General features: G+C 36.3%; 1 protein-coding gene and 1 non-coding gene across 15 annotated transcripts in view; one reads left to right on the forward strand and one right to left on the reverse strand.

Annotated features, from left to right (window-relative positions):
- Nucleotides 1–19,024, reverse strand: part of CDC42BPA (CDC42 binding protein kinase alpha) — a 322,438-nt gene that overhangs the window by 228,390 nt on the left and 75,024 nt on the right. The window lies entirely within an intron of this gene.
- TRNAK-UUU (transfer RNA lysine (anticodon UUU)) lies at nucleotides 5,644–5,715 on the forward strand. Its single transcript has one exon. It is a non-coding gene; the product is annotated as a tRNA-Lys (tRNA).

Below are 19,024 nucleotides of genomic sequence, written 5' to 3' on the forward strand. Positions count from 1 at the left end.
ATTTGGTTGTAGCTACATAACTTTAATAGCTCTGTGGAGAATGGTTCTGAGGCAGGGAAAGAAATGAGAAGGTTACAGCAGTAGCTGAGGTGAAAGATACTGAGGACCTAACTAAGGAAGAGAGGAAGAAATTCAAGAAATACTTAGGATAAAAAAAATCAATGATTAATTGAATGACGTGGAGGCTAGAGAGTGAGAAATCCAGCATCTCCCTCCCTCTGGTCTCTTCTCTACCAAATCCTTCCTCTACACTATCAGTATTATCTTTCTTATCATTCTGATTCTATCACTACTCTGCTTATTAACATTTGATAGGACTCCCATTCCTGTGAAATAACGTTCCTTAGAATAGCATACCAAATCATTCACTGCATCTGCCCAAGAAAACTTTCAATCCTCTTCTTTCACTACCAACAACAAAAACCCTATATTCCAGGCACAAGATCACTAACTGCTCCCTGAATAAAAGAAATGCACTTAAAAGAAAAAAATAACTATTTTGATTCTTTTAGAATATTATTATAGAAAATTTATAAAACTGAAGTGTGAAAAAAAAAGAAAGCCACAGATAACATTATTTCATAGAGAAAATGACTCTGAAATCATGTTTGTCCATATCATTTCAACCAGCAAGGTCCTCTTCTAGAAGTTTCTTCTAGAAGTAATTATTTAGAAAAGCATCTGAAATACAGTGAAAGCATTTTGTACAAAAATGCTTTGGAGAGCATTATTTCTAATATAGAAAAAATAGAACAACCTAAATATTTCATTCATTTTTTATGTATTAAGCACCTACTATGTACTAGACACTGTTGTAGGTGCTGGGGAATTGCAGTGAACTGACAGGGAAAAAATTCCTATATTCATGGAGCATACATTCCAGCTTAACATTATTGTTAAATAAATTACAGAGCTTCCACATAATGGACTTCAATGGAGCCATTAGAAATCAGGTTTAAAAGAAATGTTTCAACATATGGGGAAAAGACTTAAAATATTTGGTTAGAAAAGCTGGTTAGATATCAATGTTTATAAAACTATCCCAATTTTATTACCTATGAATAGAAATAAAATTGGAAAGAAATGCCCCCAAAATTACAGAAGTAGATCTCAATGCTGGGTACCTTTCCCTCTTGTAGATTAGACTGTGATCCTAATCAAGGGTATGGAACATGTTTGGATTATAGTATATAATTAATAAGTATTTTTTTCATTAGTCAAAATAGAGAAGCATGAAAGAAAAAAAGAACTTCATTTTTCTGTTTTTAATCTCCAATAAGGAAAATTATTATATTTAAAAGTATTGTGCTAAGTACTGAGTATAATGAATAAAGAAATTCAGTCCTTGCCTTCACTAAGAGTCTATTGGTGAAGACAAACATTAAACACAGAAATAAGGAATTTAAAAGTTAAAAGTATAAGTGCTAGGAAGAAGTTGTACAAGGTTCTCACCTTCCCCATTAGAAAGATAAAAGTATCTTACATCTTCACTCCCATTTTTATAAACTCATTAATCTACTGATTTCATTTTCCCATTCAGTTCTTTCACTGATTGCATTCTGCCATCAATTCTTTCACTCATTTGCAAATATGTAATGATTTTAAAGAAGCAACAGTAATAACAAAATATATTTTGTTAGGCCGAGATGACCTCCACTTTCTCTGAAAACACAATATCCATTAATATTGGCCTTAAATATAATGCATGAGTCATTTCAAAGTATCTGCAGGAACTGTATCAATAAAAGGTGAGTGCCTGGGCAAATTCACTCTGCTCTACTTCCCATTTCTGTAAAACTTATCCTGCTGCTTTTTTATTCCTAGAGTTCAAATTTGGAGTGAATAAAAATAGTCTATCTTTAAAGCAAGAAAGGTTCTACCCTCTCTATTAGACTCAAGAGACAAGTGTTGAAAAACAAAGGAGTAATTCTCCTTCACTTCTGTCCACGATTAACAAGTGGATTAAGACTCAAGACTTGTCCTCTAGCAATCAGCCTAGAAGCCCGTATCTTAATATGACTCTGTTCCACTAGCAAATGAGTTTCTAAGGCTGACTGGAAACATCAATTCAGCTAGCTGGAGATACATAATTTTTGTCTATTTTGAGATCCAAAGTGGGGAACAAAGGTTTACATTTGAGGGAAGGGAGTGGGAAGTCTCCAGCTTGGCTCCAAGTTCCTTAATCTTTTTTAACAGCAGATCCTGATAACACTGAACCTGATCTGGCTCCAACATACTGGTTAAAACCCAGAGGCAAAGAGAACAGAGTAACTGGAACCTTATGTCCTTACATGGATGCAACGTCTTACAGCCCAGAAATAAACAGTATCAAAAACATCCAGGATTCTAGAGTACAGGGACTAGAGACATTCATGAAAGGTATGTAGACGCAGAACAGGGAAGATTGGGATTCTCAACGGACGGAAACACTTAAGTAGTATAAAGAACCTCAGCTGTGCAGACCAGTCAAGAAATATTCAATTACTGAAGGACAAGAGCCAGGTACACTGACTTTTGTTGATGTTTTCTTTTTGTTAGTATTTAAAGACGGTTTTGAGATGGTAAACGAGGGACACTCATTTACTTCTCTCTCACTCTCAATCTCATGAAATTACAGAAAATATATATTGTTCAAAGGAATAAAATTACAACACTGGAAAATAAGAAGAATAACATCAACGAATCAGATATTTTAAAGAATTCCTGAAATCTAGGATGAATAAAATGGGATTAGATAGAGACAAGAATGGAGAAACCATAGCCCAAATTACGTTACAGAAGAAAATTAAGGCACAGGTAAGAGCAATGACATAGGGAGTTAAAGCTCAAAATTAATAAACTCAAAGACTAAAGAGAGCTCATAAAGAAACTGTCAGTGTATATTCCAAATGTTTGCATTTTTGCCAGAAGATATAATTGTATACTTTAAAAGGAATAAAATAATAAATGAAAAGGAAACTATCAGAAACCACAAGGTACTTTGGTAAGGCAGCTGGTAACCGAAGTAATATTAAAGAACTAGTATATATAAAATAATAGCTTTCATATTTTCCAAGAAAAAAAATCAGAATATAATGGTAGTAAACTATCCCAACAACAGCAACAGAAGAAAAAATACCTAGTAAATGAGCCAAAAGTTTAGGAAAACTGCCCATCTTTCTTCTCAAAAATTATAAATCATATTGTAATCCCAAAGAAGACTGGGTATCAATTCTCCTTTAATTAATCTGTAAATTTAACATTATCCCAATGAAAATAACACTTTTTTAAAGTAGACAAGTTGCATCTAAAATTCATATAGAAAAATAAACACTTCTATTTTTGGTGGTATATAAGATTAGATACTTTGAATGAGCTTTCTAAACATAGTAAATTGAAAAACTATTAAAATCACATTTTAAACATATTTCAGAACTAGGATGAAAGAAACTGGTATAGCATCAAAACTAAGTGCATCTAAGAATACTAAAAAACAAGCAAGCATAGCTGGCTTTCACCATGAAGGTTTCTGCCAAACTCTGGAGATTGAATTTTCATGTTGGTAACTGTAAAGCAGGTAGGAACAGGAAATAAAGACCAGACAGCACACAACATAGATAATCTAACAGGGAGCCATACATGTAAAAAATATCTCCTAAGACTAATAAATGGATTTAAAATGGTCACAGGATACAAGGTCCATATACAAAAAAATCTACTGCATCTTGACATACTAATAAATGGTAAATGTTCCATGTGTTCATCAGCTGTTGAGCATAGTGTACTATGTCAATTAAGTTGTCTGTTAATTGTTGTTCATATCTTTTATTCCTTACTGATTTTTGTCTACTTCTATCAGCTATGAAAACAGTGTTAAAATTTCCTACTATGAAATTGATATGTCTATCCTTTTAGTTCTGTCCATTTCTGCTCTATATACATAAAAACTGTCAATTAGACAATACAAAGTTATAATGGATGTAGTATAATAAAAATAAATATTTTGCCTTTGTCCCTAGATCCTGGCACACAATTCCTAAAACCCTTTGAATTTGTGGAGTTATAATATTCTTTTGTATGTTAAGGAGATGAGTAGTGGCCCTAGATAGTTCAGCGTGGGGAGATGGTTGCCAGAAAGACTACTCCATTATTAGAATCTTGTGACTTTCAGCCCCACCCTCAACACGCAGAGAAGGGGAGAGAGGCTAGAGATTGAGTTGTTAATGGCCAACAATTTCATCAATAATGCCTATGTAATGAAATCTCCATAAAAACCCCTAATTGAAGGGCTTCTGGGAGCTTCCAGGTTGCTGAACACATCAAGGTGCTGGAACAGTGGCACACTCAGAAAGGGCATGGAAGCTCCATACCTCTCCTTCCATACCTTACTCTATACATCTCTTCCATTTGGCTGTTCCTGAGTTGTATCTGTTACAATAAACCAGTAATATCAAGTAAACTTCTGGGAGAAGATAAAGACGGCGGCATAGAAAGACCCTGAACTCACTTCCTCCCATTAACACAACAAATGTGCAGCTACATAAGGAGACGTTTTCCTCTGAAAAGGACCTGAGAACTAGATGAACAACACCTTGGCAACACAAGATAGAAGAGACACATGGAGAGGGGCAGGAGAGGCAGAGACATGGTTTTACTTGGGACACCAGCCCAGGAGCAGTTACCCACAGTTAGCAGGGATTCCAAAAATACAGAACTCTTCCTCAAGGAGTGAAGGTATTGAGCACTACATGAGGTACCCCAACCCTTGGGTCTGGCACAGGAAAGGTGACCCCCCCCAAAACATCTGATTTAGCAAATAAATGGGAATTAAATCCAGGAAAACCACAGAACCAAAGGGAAGGGAGAACCCACTATTAAAGGGGTCACGTACAGACCCACTCACCCTGAGATCCAGTGCAAAAGGAATGGTTCGGAAAGCACCTACACCATAAGCAAGGGAGACCCACTTACTAATCTTAAAGTAACTGCCAGTGAGACATGAGCCAGTTGGAACATTCTGTGGGGACAGAAGCACTGGCAAGCTTTGCAATAACATTCTAACTTGCTTATGACGGAGCTGATGAATACCATTTTTGGTGTCCTCCCTCTAGCCTGTTAGCACCAGAAGGGATGCTCTACCTACGTCATGCCACAACCTGGTCAGGTGAGCACCCTGAACCCCCACTTACCACACACACCAGCCACACTACAGCGGGGCTGGACGAGCACCCTGCACCCAGCCCACCCTATGCAGCAGCTGAGCCAGGCAAGTGCAACACACCCTGCCCTCCCTGCAGAGCAGCCACAGCTCTGCCACAGCCATCAGGGGCATGCACCCCACACGAGTGCCATCCCTTGAGTGCCTAGCACTGATAGCCAAGGGAAATGGCACTTCTGGGCCTCATGGGTCATCTCCTACACAAGACCACTCTTTTGAAATTGGAAGAGTAGCTGTTTCGCCCAATACGTGAAGACAAACATAGGCAAATGAGGCATAAAAATATGTTCCAAACTAAAGAACAAGACAAATCTCCAGAGAAAGGCCTTAATGAAACAGAGATAAGCAATTTACACAACAGTTAGAAGTAATGCTGTAAAGATGGCTCACTGAACCTGGGAGAAGAAAGAACACAGTGAGGACATCAACAAAGACATAGAGGGAATTCCCTGGCAGTCCAGTGGTTAGGACTTGGTACTTTTACTGCCAGGGCCCGGGTTCAATCCCTGGTCAGGGAACTAAAATCCCACAAACCGTGCAGCCAAAAAAAACCAAAACCAAAACCAAACAAACCAAAAACAAAGAGATAGAAAATATAAGAAAGTACCAAACAGATGTTATAACTAAACTGAAAAAATACTTGAGGGGCTCAAAATCAGACTGGATGAAGTAGAAGAATAAATCAGTGAGCTGAGACAAAGCAATGGAAATGACCCAGACAGAGCAACAAAATGAAAAAAGAATTTAAAAATTGAAGATACCTTAAGGGACCTCTGGAACAACATCAAGGTGAATAACATTTGCATTATAGGGGTCCCAGAAGGAGAAGAGAGAAAGAAAGGGCCAGAACAATTATTTTAAGAAATAATGGCTGGGGCTTCCCTGGTGGTGCAGTGGTTAAGAATCCGCCTGCTAATGCAGGGGACACGGGTTCGAGCCCTGGTCTGGGAAGATCCCACATGCCACGGAGCAGCTAAGCCCGCGCGCCACAACTACTGAGCCTGCACTCTAGAGCCCACGAGCCACAACTACTGAGCCTGCGTGCCACAACTACTGAAGCCTGTGTGCCTAGAGCCCGTGCTCCACAACAAGAGAAGCCACCTCAATGAGAAGCCCAAGCACCGCAACAAAGAGGAGCCCCCACTCGATGCAACTAGAGAAAGCCCGCACACAGCAACGACGACCCAACACAGCCAAAAAATAAATAAATACAATAAATAAATTTTTAAAAAAAAGAAAAGAAATAATGGCTGAAAACTCTATCTGGGGAAGGAAGCAGACATACAAGTTGAGGAAGCCCAGAGAGTTCCAAATAAGATGAACCCAAAGAGAACCACAGTGACACACATTATAATTAAAATGATAAAAGTTAAGGGTAAAGAGAGAATCTTAAAAGCATAAAGAAAAAAACAACCTATTACATACAAGGGAAACCCCATGAAGCTATAAGCAGATTTTTCAGCAGAAATTTTACAGGCCACAGGGAGTAGCATGACTTATTCAAGTGCTAAAAGAAAAAAAAAAAATTCCAATCAAGAATTCTCTAGCCATCAAGGTTATCATTCAGAACTCAGCAAGAGTGGAGTTCATCACCACTACATCAGCCATACAAGAAATGTTAAAGTGACTTCTTTAAGCTGAAAAGAAAAGACACTAATTAATAATAAGAAAACATACAAAAGAGAAAAGGTAAATATATAGTAAAGGTAGTGGATAAGTCACTTACAAAGCAAGTATGAAGGTTAAAAGACAAAATAGTAAAATTAAAAATACAATGATTAGTTAAGGAAAGCATAATATTAAAACATGGAAAAGGTGTTATCAAAAATACAAAAGATGACAGAGGAGTAATCATTTAAAACTTTCAAAAAAGTTACTATCAACTTAAAAAAGATTACTGTATACTTAAGATGCTGTATGTGAACCTCATAGTAACCACACACACACACACACACACAAACTTATAGTAAACATAGAAAAGAAAATGAGAAAGGAATCTAAATATAACCCCAGAAAAAGCCAGCAAACAAGAGAGAAAGAGAACAAGAAAGAACAGAGAGGAGCTACAAAAACAGCCAGAAAACCACTAACAAAATGGCAATAAGTAAATACCAATCAATAATTAATTTAAATGCAAATGGACTAAATTCACAAATCAAAAATCATACACAGTGGCTGAATGGATAAAAAGAAGACCCATCTACATGCTGCCTACAAAAGACTCAATTCAAAAGTAAGAATACACACAGACTGTATGTGAAGGGATAGAAAAATATATTCCATGCAAATGGAAATGGAAAGAGGTGGTGTAGCTATATTCATATCAGACAAAATAGACTTTAAAACAAAGACTTATAAAAGACAAGGGCACTACATAATGATAAAGGGTTCAATCCACCAAGAAGACATAACATTTATAGATATATATGCACCCAACATAGGAGCATTAAAAATATATAAAGCAAATATTAATGGACCTAAGGGGGAAAAAGTGAAAGCAATATAATAATAGTAGGGGACTTTAACACCCCACTTACAGCAATGGACATATCATCTAGACAGAAAATTCAGTGAGGAAACACTGGTCTTAAATGACACATTATACCAGATAGAGTTAATAGATATATAGAGAGTACACCATCCAAAAGCAGCAGAATACACATTCTCCTCAAGTGTACATGTAACATTCTCTCTCACATGCATAGATCACATGTTAAGCCACAAAACAAGTCTCAATAAATTCAAAAAAAAAACTGAAATCATATCAAGTGTCTTTCTGACCACAATGGTATGAAACTAGACATCAATTACAAGAAGAAAATTGAAAAAAAAAACCCCACAAAAACATGGAGATTAAACAAAATGCTACTGAACAGCCAATGGGTCATTGAAGAAATCAAAGGAGAAATCAAAAAATACCTAGGGACAAATGAAAACACAAATAAAATGTACCAAAATCTATGGGATGAAGCAAAAGCAGTCATAAGAGGGAAGTTCATAGCAGTACAGGCCTGTCTCAAGAGATAAAAAAAAAATCTCAAATAAACAATCTAATTTTACACCTAAAGGAACTAGGGGGAAAAAAAACAGAACAAACAAAGCCCGAAGTTAGTAGAAGGAAGGAAATACTAAATATAAGAAAATGAATAAATAAAACTGAGATTAAAAAAACAATAGAAGAGCTCAATGAAACCAAGAGCTGGTTCTTTGAAAAGACAAAAAAAAAAAAAAAATCAATAAGCCTCTAGCTAGACTAACCAAGGAAAAAAGAGGGCTCAAAAACATAAAATCAGAAATGAAAGAGGTAAGTTAAAACTGATACCACAGAAATACAAAGGATCATAAGAGAACATTAGGAACACATATACACCAACGAACTGGACAACCTAGAAAAAAGAGATAAATTTCCAGAAATATACAATCTACCAAGACTGAAAATTTTAAAAAAAGAAAATCTGACTAGACCGATTACTAGTAACAAAATTGAATCAGTAATCAAAAAACTCCCAATAAACAAAAATCCAGAACTAAACCGATTGACTGGTGAATTATTCCAAACGTTCAAAGAACAGTTAATGCCTATTTTTCTAAAACTCTTCCAAAAAACTGAAGAGGAGGGAATGCTTCCAAACACTTTTAATGAAGCCAGCATTACCCTGATACAGAACCAGACAAGGACAGGAAGGAAGAAAGGAAGGGATGGAAGGAGGGAGGGAGGTTGGGAGGGAGTGAGGAAGGGAGGGAGAGAGAGAGAGAGAAAGAAAGAAAGGGAGGGAGGGAGGGAGGAAGGAAAGAAAAAATTATAGGCCAATATCCATGATTAACACAGATGTAAAATTCTCAATAAAATATTAGCAAACTGAATTCAACAATACATTAAAAGGATCATACACCATGAACAAGTGGGATTTATCCCAGGGATGCAAGGATGGTTCAACATCTGCAAATCAAACAATGTGACACACCACATTGACAAAATAAAGGATAAAAATCATATAATCATCTCAATAAATGCAGAAAAAGCATTTGATATTATTCAACATTTATTTATGATAAAAACTCTCAACAAGTATGCACAGAGGGAATGTACCTCAACATAATAAAGGCAACATATGACAAACCCACATCATACAATTCAACGGTGAAAAGCTGAAAGCTTTTCCTCTAACAGGAACAAGACAAGGATGCCCACTCTCACCATTTCTATTCAACACAGCATTGGAAATCCTAGCCACAGCAATCAGACAAGAAAAAGAAATAAAAGGACTCAAAATTGGAAAGAAGTAAAACTGGCACTATTTGCAGAAGTGCAAATATATATATAGAAAACCCTATATATAGAAAACCCTAAAGACTCCATCAAAAAACTAATAAATGAATTAAGCTAAGTTGCAGGATACAAAATCAATACACAGAAATCCATGGCATTTCTATACACTAAAAGAGAACTATAAGAAAGAGAAATTAAGAAAACAATCCCATTTACCACTGCATCAAAAGAATACCTAGGAATAAACTTAACCAAGGAGGTGAAAGACCTGTACACTAAAAACTATAAGACACTGATGAAAGAAACTGAAGAAGATACTAATAAATAAAAAGCTATTCAGTGCTCATGGACTGTAAGAATTAGTATTGTTAAAATGTCCATACTACCCAAAGCAATCTACAGATTCAATGCAATCCCTATCAAAATTACAATGGCATATTTCACAGAACCAGAACAAATAATTCTAAGATTTGTACGGAACAACAAAAGATCTGGAACACCCAAAACAATCTTGAAAAAAACAAAGCTGGCATATACCCTGAGAAAACCATAATTCAAAAAGAGTCATATACCACAATGCTCATTGCAGTTCTATTTACAATAGCCAGGACATGGAAGCAACCTAAGTGTCCATCAACAGATGAATGGATAAAGAAGATGTGGCACATATATACAATGGAATATTACTCAGCCATAAAAAGAAACGAAATTGAGTTATTTGTAGTGAGGTGGATGGACCTAGAGTCTGTCATACAGAGTGAAGTAAGTCAGAAAGAGAAAAACAAATACCGTATGCTAACACATATATATGGAATCTGAAAAACACACACAAAAATGGTCATGAAGAACCTAGGGGCAAGATGGGAATAAAGACGCAGACCTACTAGAGAATGGACTTGAGGATATGGGGAGGGGGAAGGGTAAGCTGGGACAAAGTGAGAGAGTGGCATGGACATATATACACTACCAAATGTAAAATAGATAGCTAGTGGGAAGCAGCTGCATAGCACAGGGAGATCAGCTCGGTGCTTTGTGACCACCTAGAGGGGTGGGATAGGGAGGGTGGGAGGGAGGGAGGTGCAAGAGGGAAGAGATATGGGGATATATGTATATGTATAACTGATTCACTTTGTTATAAAGCAGAAACTAACACACCATTGTAAAGCAATTATACTCCAATAAAGATGTTAAAAAAAAAAAAGCTGGAGGTATCATGCTTCCTGGTTTCAAACTATACTACAAAGCTATAGTTATCAAAACAGTATGGTGTTGACACAAAAACAGACACAGAGCTCAGTGGAAAAGAACTAAACCCAGAAATAAACCCACACATATATGGGTAATTAATTCACAACAAAGGAGCAAAGAACATATACAATGGAGAAAGGACAACCTCTTTAATAAATGGTGTTGGGAAAACTGGACAGCAGTGTGCAAAAGAATAAAATTAGACCACCATCTTACATCATACACAAAAACTAACTCAAAATAGATTAAAGAATTGAATGTAAGACTTAAAACCATAAAATTCCTAGAAGAAAACATAGGCAGTAACCTCACTGAAATCAGCCTTAGCAACGTTTTTGTGGATCTGACTCCAAGGCAAGGGAAACAATAGCAAAAATAACCAAATGGGAGTACATCAAACTAAAAAGTTTCTGCACGGCAAAGGGAACCATCACCAAATCGAAAAGGCAACCTACTGAGTGGGAGAGTGTATTTGCAAATCTTTTGTGTCTGATAAGGAGGTAATATCTAAAATATATAAAGAACTCATATAACTCAATCACAACAACAAAAACCCAAAGAACCCATTTTAAAAATGAGCAGAGAAGCTGAATAGACATTTTTCCAAAGAAGACATACAGATGGCCAACAGACACATGAAAAAATGTTCAACATCACTAATTATTAAGGAAATGCAAGTCAAAACTGCAATGAGATATTACTTCACACCTATTATAACGGCTATCATAAAAAAGACAAAAGGGCTTCCCTGGTGGCGCAGTGGTTGAGAATCTGCCTGCCAATGCAGGGGACATGGGTTCGAGCCCTGGTCTGGGAAGATCCCACATGCCGCGGAGCAACTAGGCCCGTGAGCCACAATTACTGAGCCTGCGCGTCTGGAGCCTGTGCTCCGCAACAGGAGAGGCCGCGATAGTGAAAGGTCCACACACCGCGATGAAGAGTGGCCCCCGCTTGCCACAACTAGAGAAAGCCCTCGCACGGAAACAAAGACCCAAAACAGCCAAAAATAAAAATAAATTAATTAATAAAAAATAAAAATAAAAATAAAAAAATAAAGGTTGTTTCCAGTTGTGCTCTTTAAAAAAAAAAAAAAAAGACAAAAAATAGAAAGTGTTGGAAAGAATGTGGAGAAAAGAGAACACTCGCACACTGTTGGTGGGATTGTAAATTTGGTGGTCTCATTTTATTCTTTTGCACATGGCTGTCCAGTTTTCCCAACACTGTGTCATACCACTGGTTGGTATGAGAAAAAGAAAAACCAACTGGTGCAGCCACTATGGAAAACAGTGTGAAGACTGTTTGAAAAGTTAAGGATAGAACTACCATGTGATCCAGCTATTCCACTTCTGGGTATTTAGCCAAAGAATATAAAAACACTAAATCAAAAAGATCTATGCACCCCAATGCTCACTGCAACATTATTTACAATATCCAAGATATGGACAACTTAAGTGTACATCCATTGATGAATAGATAAAGATGGGGTATGTATATACAATGGAATACTACTCAGCCATAAGAAAAGAATAAAATCTTGCTATGTGCAACAACATGGATGACTCTAGAGGGTACTATGCTAAGTGAAATAAGTCAGAAGGAAAAAGACAAATACTGTATGATTTCACTCATACGTGGAATCTAAAAAAACAAAACAAACAAAACAAAAGAAAAACAAACATCAATACAGAGAAAAGATCAGTGGTTACCAGAGGCAAAGGGGGTTGGTGGGGTAGGCAAAAGTGGTGAAGGGGTCAACTGTATGGTGACAGACGGTAATGAGACTTTTGGGGGGTAATTACTCTGTAGCGTATACAGATGTCAAGCTAGAATGTTGTACACCTGAAACTTATATATTAATAAAAAATGTATTAAGTATATTTCCTGAGTTCTATGAGTCCTCCTAGCAAATTACTGAACTTGAGGAAGGAGTTATAGGAGCCCTTAATTTATAGCTGGTTGGTCAGAAGTACGGGTGGCCTGGGACTTGCAAATGGCTTCTGAAGTAGGGGCAGTCTTGTCGGATCTCATGCTAACCCCAGGCAGATAATATCAGAATTCAACTGAACTGTCGGATGCCCAGATGGTGCCCAGAGTTGGAGAACTGGTTGGTATGAGAAAAAGAAAAACCACACATTTGTTTTCAGTGTTGTGAGTAAAACAGTTCAATGGGTATATGTATATTTCCCTGACACATGAATCTGTTAACATACGGCATTTCTTTCTTTGTATGTGGTTAGATGGAGAAATACTTCTTGACTTAGAGTCTACTTTGTCTGATTTTGGAGTAGCCACGTCACTTTGTTTTTCGTTTGTAACTTTTAAAAATTTGTACCTTTTCTATATTCTTATATTAAAGACGTATCTCTTCTAAACAGATATTCCTGAGTTTTACTTCTTTATCTAAGTGAACAATCTCTTTCTTTTACTTGGATTATTTACTCCATTTATATTTTGTATAATTGCTTAAATGTTTAGGTGTATTAACGTTTCTTATTTATCCTATCTGCTCAATATTCTTTTTTATTTTCCATCACTTGATTTTTCTACCTCTATAGCTTGTTAATTATACACTATACTACTTTTCTTTAAATGGCTGTCCTAAAGATTACATCTTATAATATCAATGTATTAAATTAGTATTCTTACCACCTCCAGACAATGAATAGATTTGGAACACATTAATTTCCCAATTTCCTACTCATTGTACTATTGTTGTTATGTAATCTAAGCCTACATACTTAACATATCCTACAAGACATTACTGTTATTGTTTTATATAGTCATCAAAAGACATTTATCCTTTCCAAAGCTCTGTGTTCCTTCCTACATTTCTGTGCTTCATCTGGGAGCATTTTCTTTCTGCCTGTTAAGATTTCCTTTAGGATTTTCTTTAGTTTAAGTCTCCTGATGACAGATTCTCAGTTTTTTCTTTGTCTAAAAACAGATTCTCAATTTTTCTTTGTCTTCATTTTACCTTCATTTAAAAGAATTTTATTGAGACATAACTCAAATACCATAAAAATTCACCCTTTAAAGTGTATAAATCACTGGTTTTCAATATGTTCACAAAGTTGTACAGTCATCACCTCTATCTAATGCCAGAATATATCTATCACCCCAAAAAGAACCCCCACACCCAGAAGTAAGCATGCCTCACTCCCCCCTCCCACCACCTCCTGACAACCACTAATCTACTTTGTCTTTTTGGATTTGCCTATTCTGGGTATTTCATATAAATTGAGTCATACATGTCCTTTTACGTCTGATTAATTTCACTTAACATGCTTTCAAGGTTCATCCATGTTGTAGCATATATCGGTACTTGATTCCCTGTGTGGCTGAATAATATCTCATTATAAGGACATACCACAATTGTTTATCCATTCATCACCTGATGGGCATTTGGACTGTTTCCTTTGCTAATATGACTAAGGCTACTATGAAAGTTCATGTACAAGGTTTTGCATTTACATGTGTTTTCAATTCTCTTGGGCATGTATCTAGGAATAGAATTGCTGAACTAAATGGTTGTTTGTCAAAGCAGTTGTACCATTTTACATTCCCACCAGCAATGCACGAGAGTTCCAATCTTTCTACATTCTTGCAAACACGTATTACTGTCTTTTAATTATATTCATCTTAGTGCATGAGAAGTGGTATCTCATTGTCGTTTTGACTTGTATTTCCCTAATGACTAATGATGTTGAGCACCTTTTCATGTGCTTATTGGTTATTTATATATCTTCTTTGGAGAAATTTCTATTGAAATCAGTTGTCAATTTTTTAGTTGTCAATTTGTGTTCTTATTGTTGAGTTATAAATATTCTTTATATATTTCAGGACAATAGACCCTTATCAGATATACAACTTGCAAATATTTTCTCCCATTCTGTGAAATGTCTCTTCAATTTCTTGACAGTGTTATTTGGAAGCACAGAAGTTTTTAATTTTGATGAAACCTAATTTGTCTCTTTTTTCTTTGGTGCTTGTAATTTGGTGATTGTGATATATTTAAGAAACTACTGCCCAAACCAAGGTCAAAAAAGTTTACATCCATGTTTCCTTCTAGGAGTATCACAGGTTTAGCTCTTACATTTAAGTCTATGATCTGTTTTGAGTTAATTTTTTATATGGTGTGAGGTAAAATCCAACTTCATTCTTTTGCCTTCATTTTTAAAAAATATTTGCTGGGTATAGAATCATAGATGACAAGTTTCCTTCTTTCAGCACTTTTAAGATGCCATTTCCTATTATCTTCAACTTCCATCATTTCTGTTAAAAGGTGAATTGTCTTCTCATTGTTTATTGGAAGTTACATGTCCCTTTCCTCTAACTACTATTAAAATTGTATCTTTATCTATGGTTTTCAGAAGTTTTACAATTACATGGCTGGATGTATTATGTGCCTAGATGTATTTATCCTGTCATGGAGTCAACAGAATTCTTGAATCTATGTATGGATTTATGTTTTTAGTTAGCTCTGAAAAATTCTTGGCCATCATTCTCTTCAAACGTTGTTTTTGTCCCATTTTCTCTCTTTTATCTCCTTCTGGAAATATAAATACATACATGTTAATTTTTTTTTACTATGCCTAATATGAATCCTAACTTATTTTTAAACTTTCCTTCCATTTTTTTTCCTCTCCATGCTTCAGCCTAGGTATTTCCTACTGACCTGTTTTCCAGTTCACCAATCTTCTCTTCAGTTTGCTGTGAAAACTATCAAGTTTTAATTTAAATCACTGTATGTTTCATTTCTACTACCCTGATTACCTTAATCCAATCTGGGACTGATTTGATTAGAACTGAGTTGAGTTTTGTGAGGGCTGGCCTGTTTCCATTTGTCCTTACACCAAATGGTGTAGCCTTTCAGGGGTTCCAATTAACTACCTGAGATATTTAACAGAGCCCTCCTCTTTATTGAGAACTGAACTCCAATTTTTGTTTCCCTTACCTGTGAGATTTCTGAAAGTTGTCTTTAACTTCTCTGCCTCTAGACAACTGCCTCTAAGAGAAAGGTAAAGCTGAATGTTGGGGGTTCACCTCTCAAAAAACCTATTTCTGTGACTCTTAGCCCCTTGAGTCCTTAATGATTTCATAGCTCTTATGCCTTCAAATAGATGAGCTTATATTTTAATCAAGGTTTTCTAGTTGTTTTCAGCAGAAGATTTGGTATGATATAAACAAGTGTGTTAGAATCAGAAGTTCTATGCAAATTATTTACTATGTCAAATTTCTCAAAATATTCCACTGAATTTTGACTGGCATTCCACAAAACTTACAGATTAATTTAGGGAGAATTGACATCTTCAGAAATATTTTGGTCCATATCTGAACATGGTATATCTGTTTTTCAGGTTTTTTTATCATACATTTTAATAAGAGTTTTAGAATTTTCTCCATGTAGATCTTGTGTATTACTTGTCAGATTAAATTCTAGAAACTTGATTTTTCTTTTATTATTCTGAATGGTATCTTATATCATCTCTTCTAGCTAATTATTTTGAGTACAAAGGAATTCTGATTTTTAGAAAACAATCTTTTATTTAAGAAATACTAAATTATCTTATTAATACACATAGTTTGTCTATTTCCCCTACAGATTTTTATATAGGTGATCTATAAACACTTACAGATTTATCTCTTCTCTTCCAATCCCATTAATTCATTTCTATTTATTTTCTTAATGCACTGGCCAGGAACTCTAGTAACATAAAAAGCACTGTTAACCATCTTTGTCTTATTCCTGATCTTAAATGGAATGCATGTAAAGTTTTTCCATTAATGTCTGCTTTAGGTTTTTGGCACATATCCTTCATCAAATTAAAGACATTATCTTTTATTATTTCTTAATAGATGTATATTAAATTTATGCTTTTTCTGAAATTGCACAAATCATGTACCCAACAATTTTTAAATATATTAACTTTTTTAAAGAACTAATTTTGGGTTTTGATAATATCTACTCTCTAACAGATTTCTGGCCTTATTATTTCTTTCCTTTTTGTTTACTCTATAGTTCTTTTTCCAACTTCTGAATTAATATTTGTCTCATTAGTTACTGTATTAGTTTGCTAGGGCTGCTGTACTGAAGTATCGCCAACTGGGTGGCTCAAACAACAGAAATTTATTTGTTCTCACAGTTCAGTAGACTAGAAGTCCAACATCAAGGTATCAGCAGGATTGGTTCCTTCTGAGAGTCGTGAAGGAAGGATCTGTTCCAGGCCTCTCTCTCTGGCTGGAGATGGACAACTTCTCCCCTATGTCTTTATGTCACCTTCCCTCTGTCCATGCCTATGTCCAAATTTCCCCTTCTTATAAAGACACCAATTATATTAGACTAGGGCCTACCCTACTGACCTCATTTTAACTTAACTCTGTAAAGACACTATTTCCAAATTACTGTCACAGTTTGAAGTACTGGAGGATAGGACTTCAGTATATCCATTTTTTTTTAAGGGGTGGGGAAGGAAACACAGTTCAGCCCATAGCAATTACCAAAGTTTCTTACTTCCTGGTAAATATATTATAAGTTATAAATCTCACTTTAAGTATCTCACAAACTTTGAAGTGCAGCATTTCCATTAATATCCAATAATTTTATAATTTCTCTTATGATCTATGCTTGTAAGTGTGCAAACATTTGTGTCATTTTTAGCTATCTGACTGATATTTATTGTATTTTATTAAGGCCAGAGATTATGGTCTACATAATGATGATTTTTTGGAAGCTACTGAAGCACCTTTTGTGGCCTAGAACATGTAAATTTTAAGAAGGATCTGTATGTGCTAGAAAAAAATGTGTAATTCTCTGCTAGATGGAGAATTCTATATATATCTATTAGGTTCAGCATGACAATCATGTCATTAAAATATTTTATATCTTGTCCGAGTGGCAACATGGTGGACTCAGGTTCCAGACACCAGATACTGAGATTAGACGTGGCAACTGCAGGCTTAGGGTCTCCACAACTTCATTAAATCCAGGATCCAGATGCCAAAGTGTGGTGGGCCCTAGCCATCCTTTTCTGCCTGATGGTGCTGCCTAGTATCCCAAGCAGACCTTATTTTGAACCCCTGCAGATGAACTGTTCAGCCTCCATAATGGGGATATGCACTGAATGGGCTTTTTAAGCATTTCCTGGATAGATCCAAAGTGCCTCAGAGAGTACAGTTTGCTAAGAAAATAGATACGCCAAAAACATTTTGCTACCGAGGAATAGTGGCTAAACTGTCTAAACATTAAAAAAGACATTACCAACAGTCCTGTGTTTCTTCCTGGGCATTTGGGGCCATAAAAACCATTTCTGATCAGATCTGTATTGACACCAATAGGAATGCCCCCACAGAGATGCCTGCTGAAAACCTGCTCATCTACTGCGAAGTATGGGGATGGCTGCATGGGGGCTTTCCCTGTAAAGCCTGGAATTTCTGGACCAAGAAAGGTCTCTGGTGGCCTCTATGACACCCATGTAGGCTGTAGGCCCTATTCCATCCCACAATGTGAGCACCATTTCAATGGCTCTCAGCTACCAGGTGAGGGAGGTGAAGAGACACTCCCAAGTGCAGCAAGACTGTAGAAACTGCATCTGTAGTGCTTGTTATCTTTGTAGGAAGGAGTATAGCCAGGCTCACAATGTCCCTGAAGATCACAGCTGATGTTTACAAGAATGGCCCAGGAGAGGGAACCTTCCCTGTGTATGCCAACTTCCTGCGTGTCACAAATGAAATGAAGGGAGGCCACACCATCTGCATCCTGGACTGGAGAGTAGAGAATGCCACCCCCTAATGGCTGGCTGTCAACTTTAGAAAACTGAGCAGAGTGACAATTTCTTCTTCAAATTCTCTAAGAAAAGGACTACGGTGGAATCAAATCAGAGATAGTGGACAGAATCTCATGTACTGATCAATACCAGAAAAAAAGTTAAGCCTACTGCGGCTTATCCAGCCAGCCCTGCACAAACTGTTTTTGTTTTTGCTTTTAATATGGTAGGTTGGGTTAAGTTGGATACGAGGGTGGAAATTCCTTTTATTTTTTTCAGTTCAGATAGGACTGAAGAGTTTAGACGGTGGCTATGACAAGACTAGACTAGGCCAAACCTGTGTATACGATTTGAATTGATCCTTTCTGGGTTAAAAAGAGCTCTCTTACACAGAAAATAACTCCAAACCCTGGCTACATCTCAGCCTCATCAGTGGACTGATCCTTACTGCTGACAAGGCAAAGCGCCCTTTAAATTTCCTAATAAGAACTTTCACAGAGACTAGTTCTACATAGTGTCTGCTGCTCCAAAGCCTGCTACAACCAA

This window comes from Balaenoptera acutorostrata, chromosome 1 (assembly GCF_949987535.1).
Source record: "Balaenoptera acutorostrata chromosome 1, mBalAcu1.1, whole genome shotgun sequence".
NCBI lineage: Eukaryota > Metazoa > Chordata > Mammalia > Artiodactyla > Balaenopteridae > Balaenoptera > Balaenoptera acutorostrata.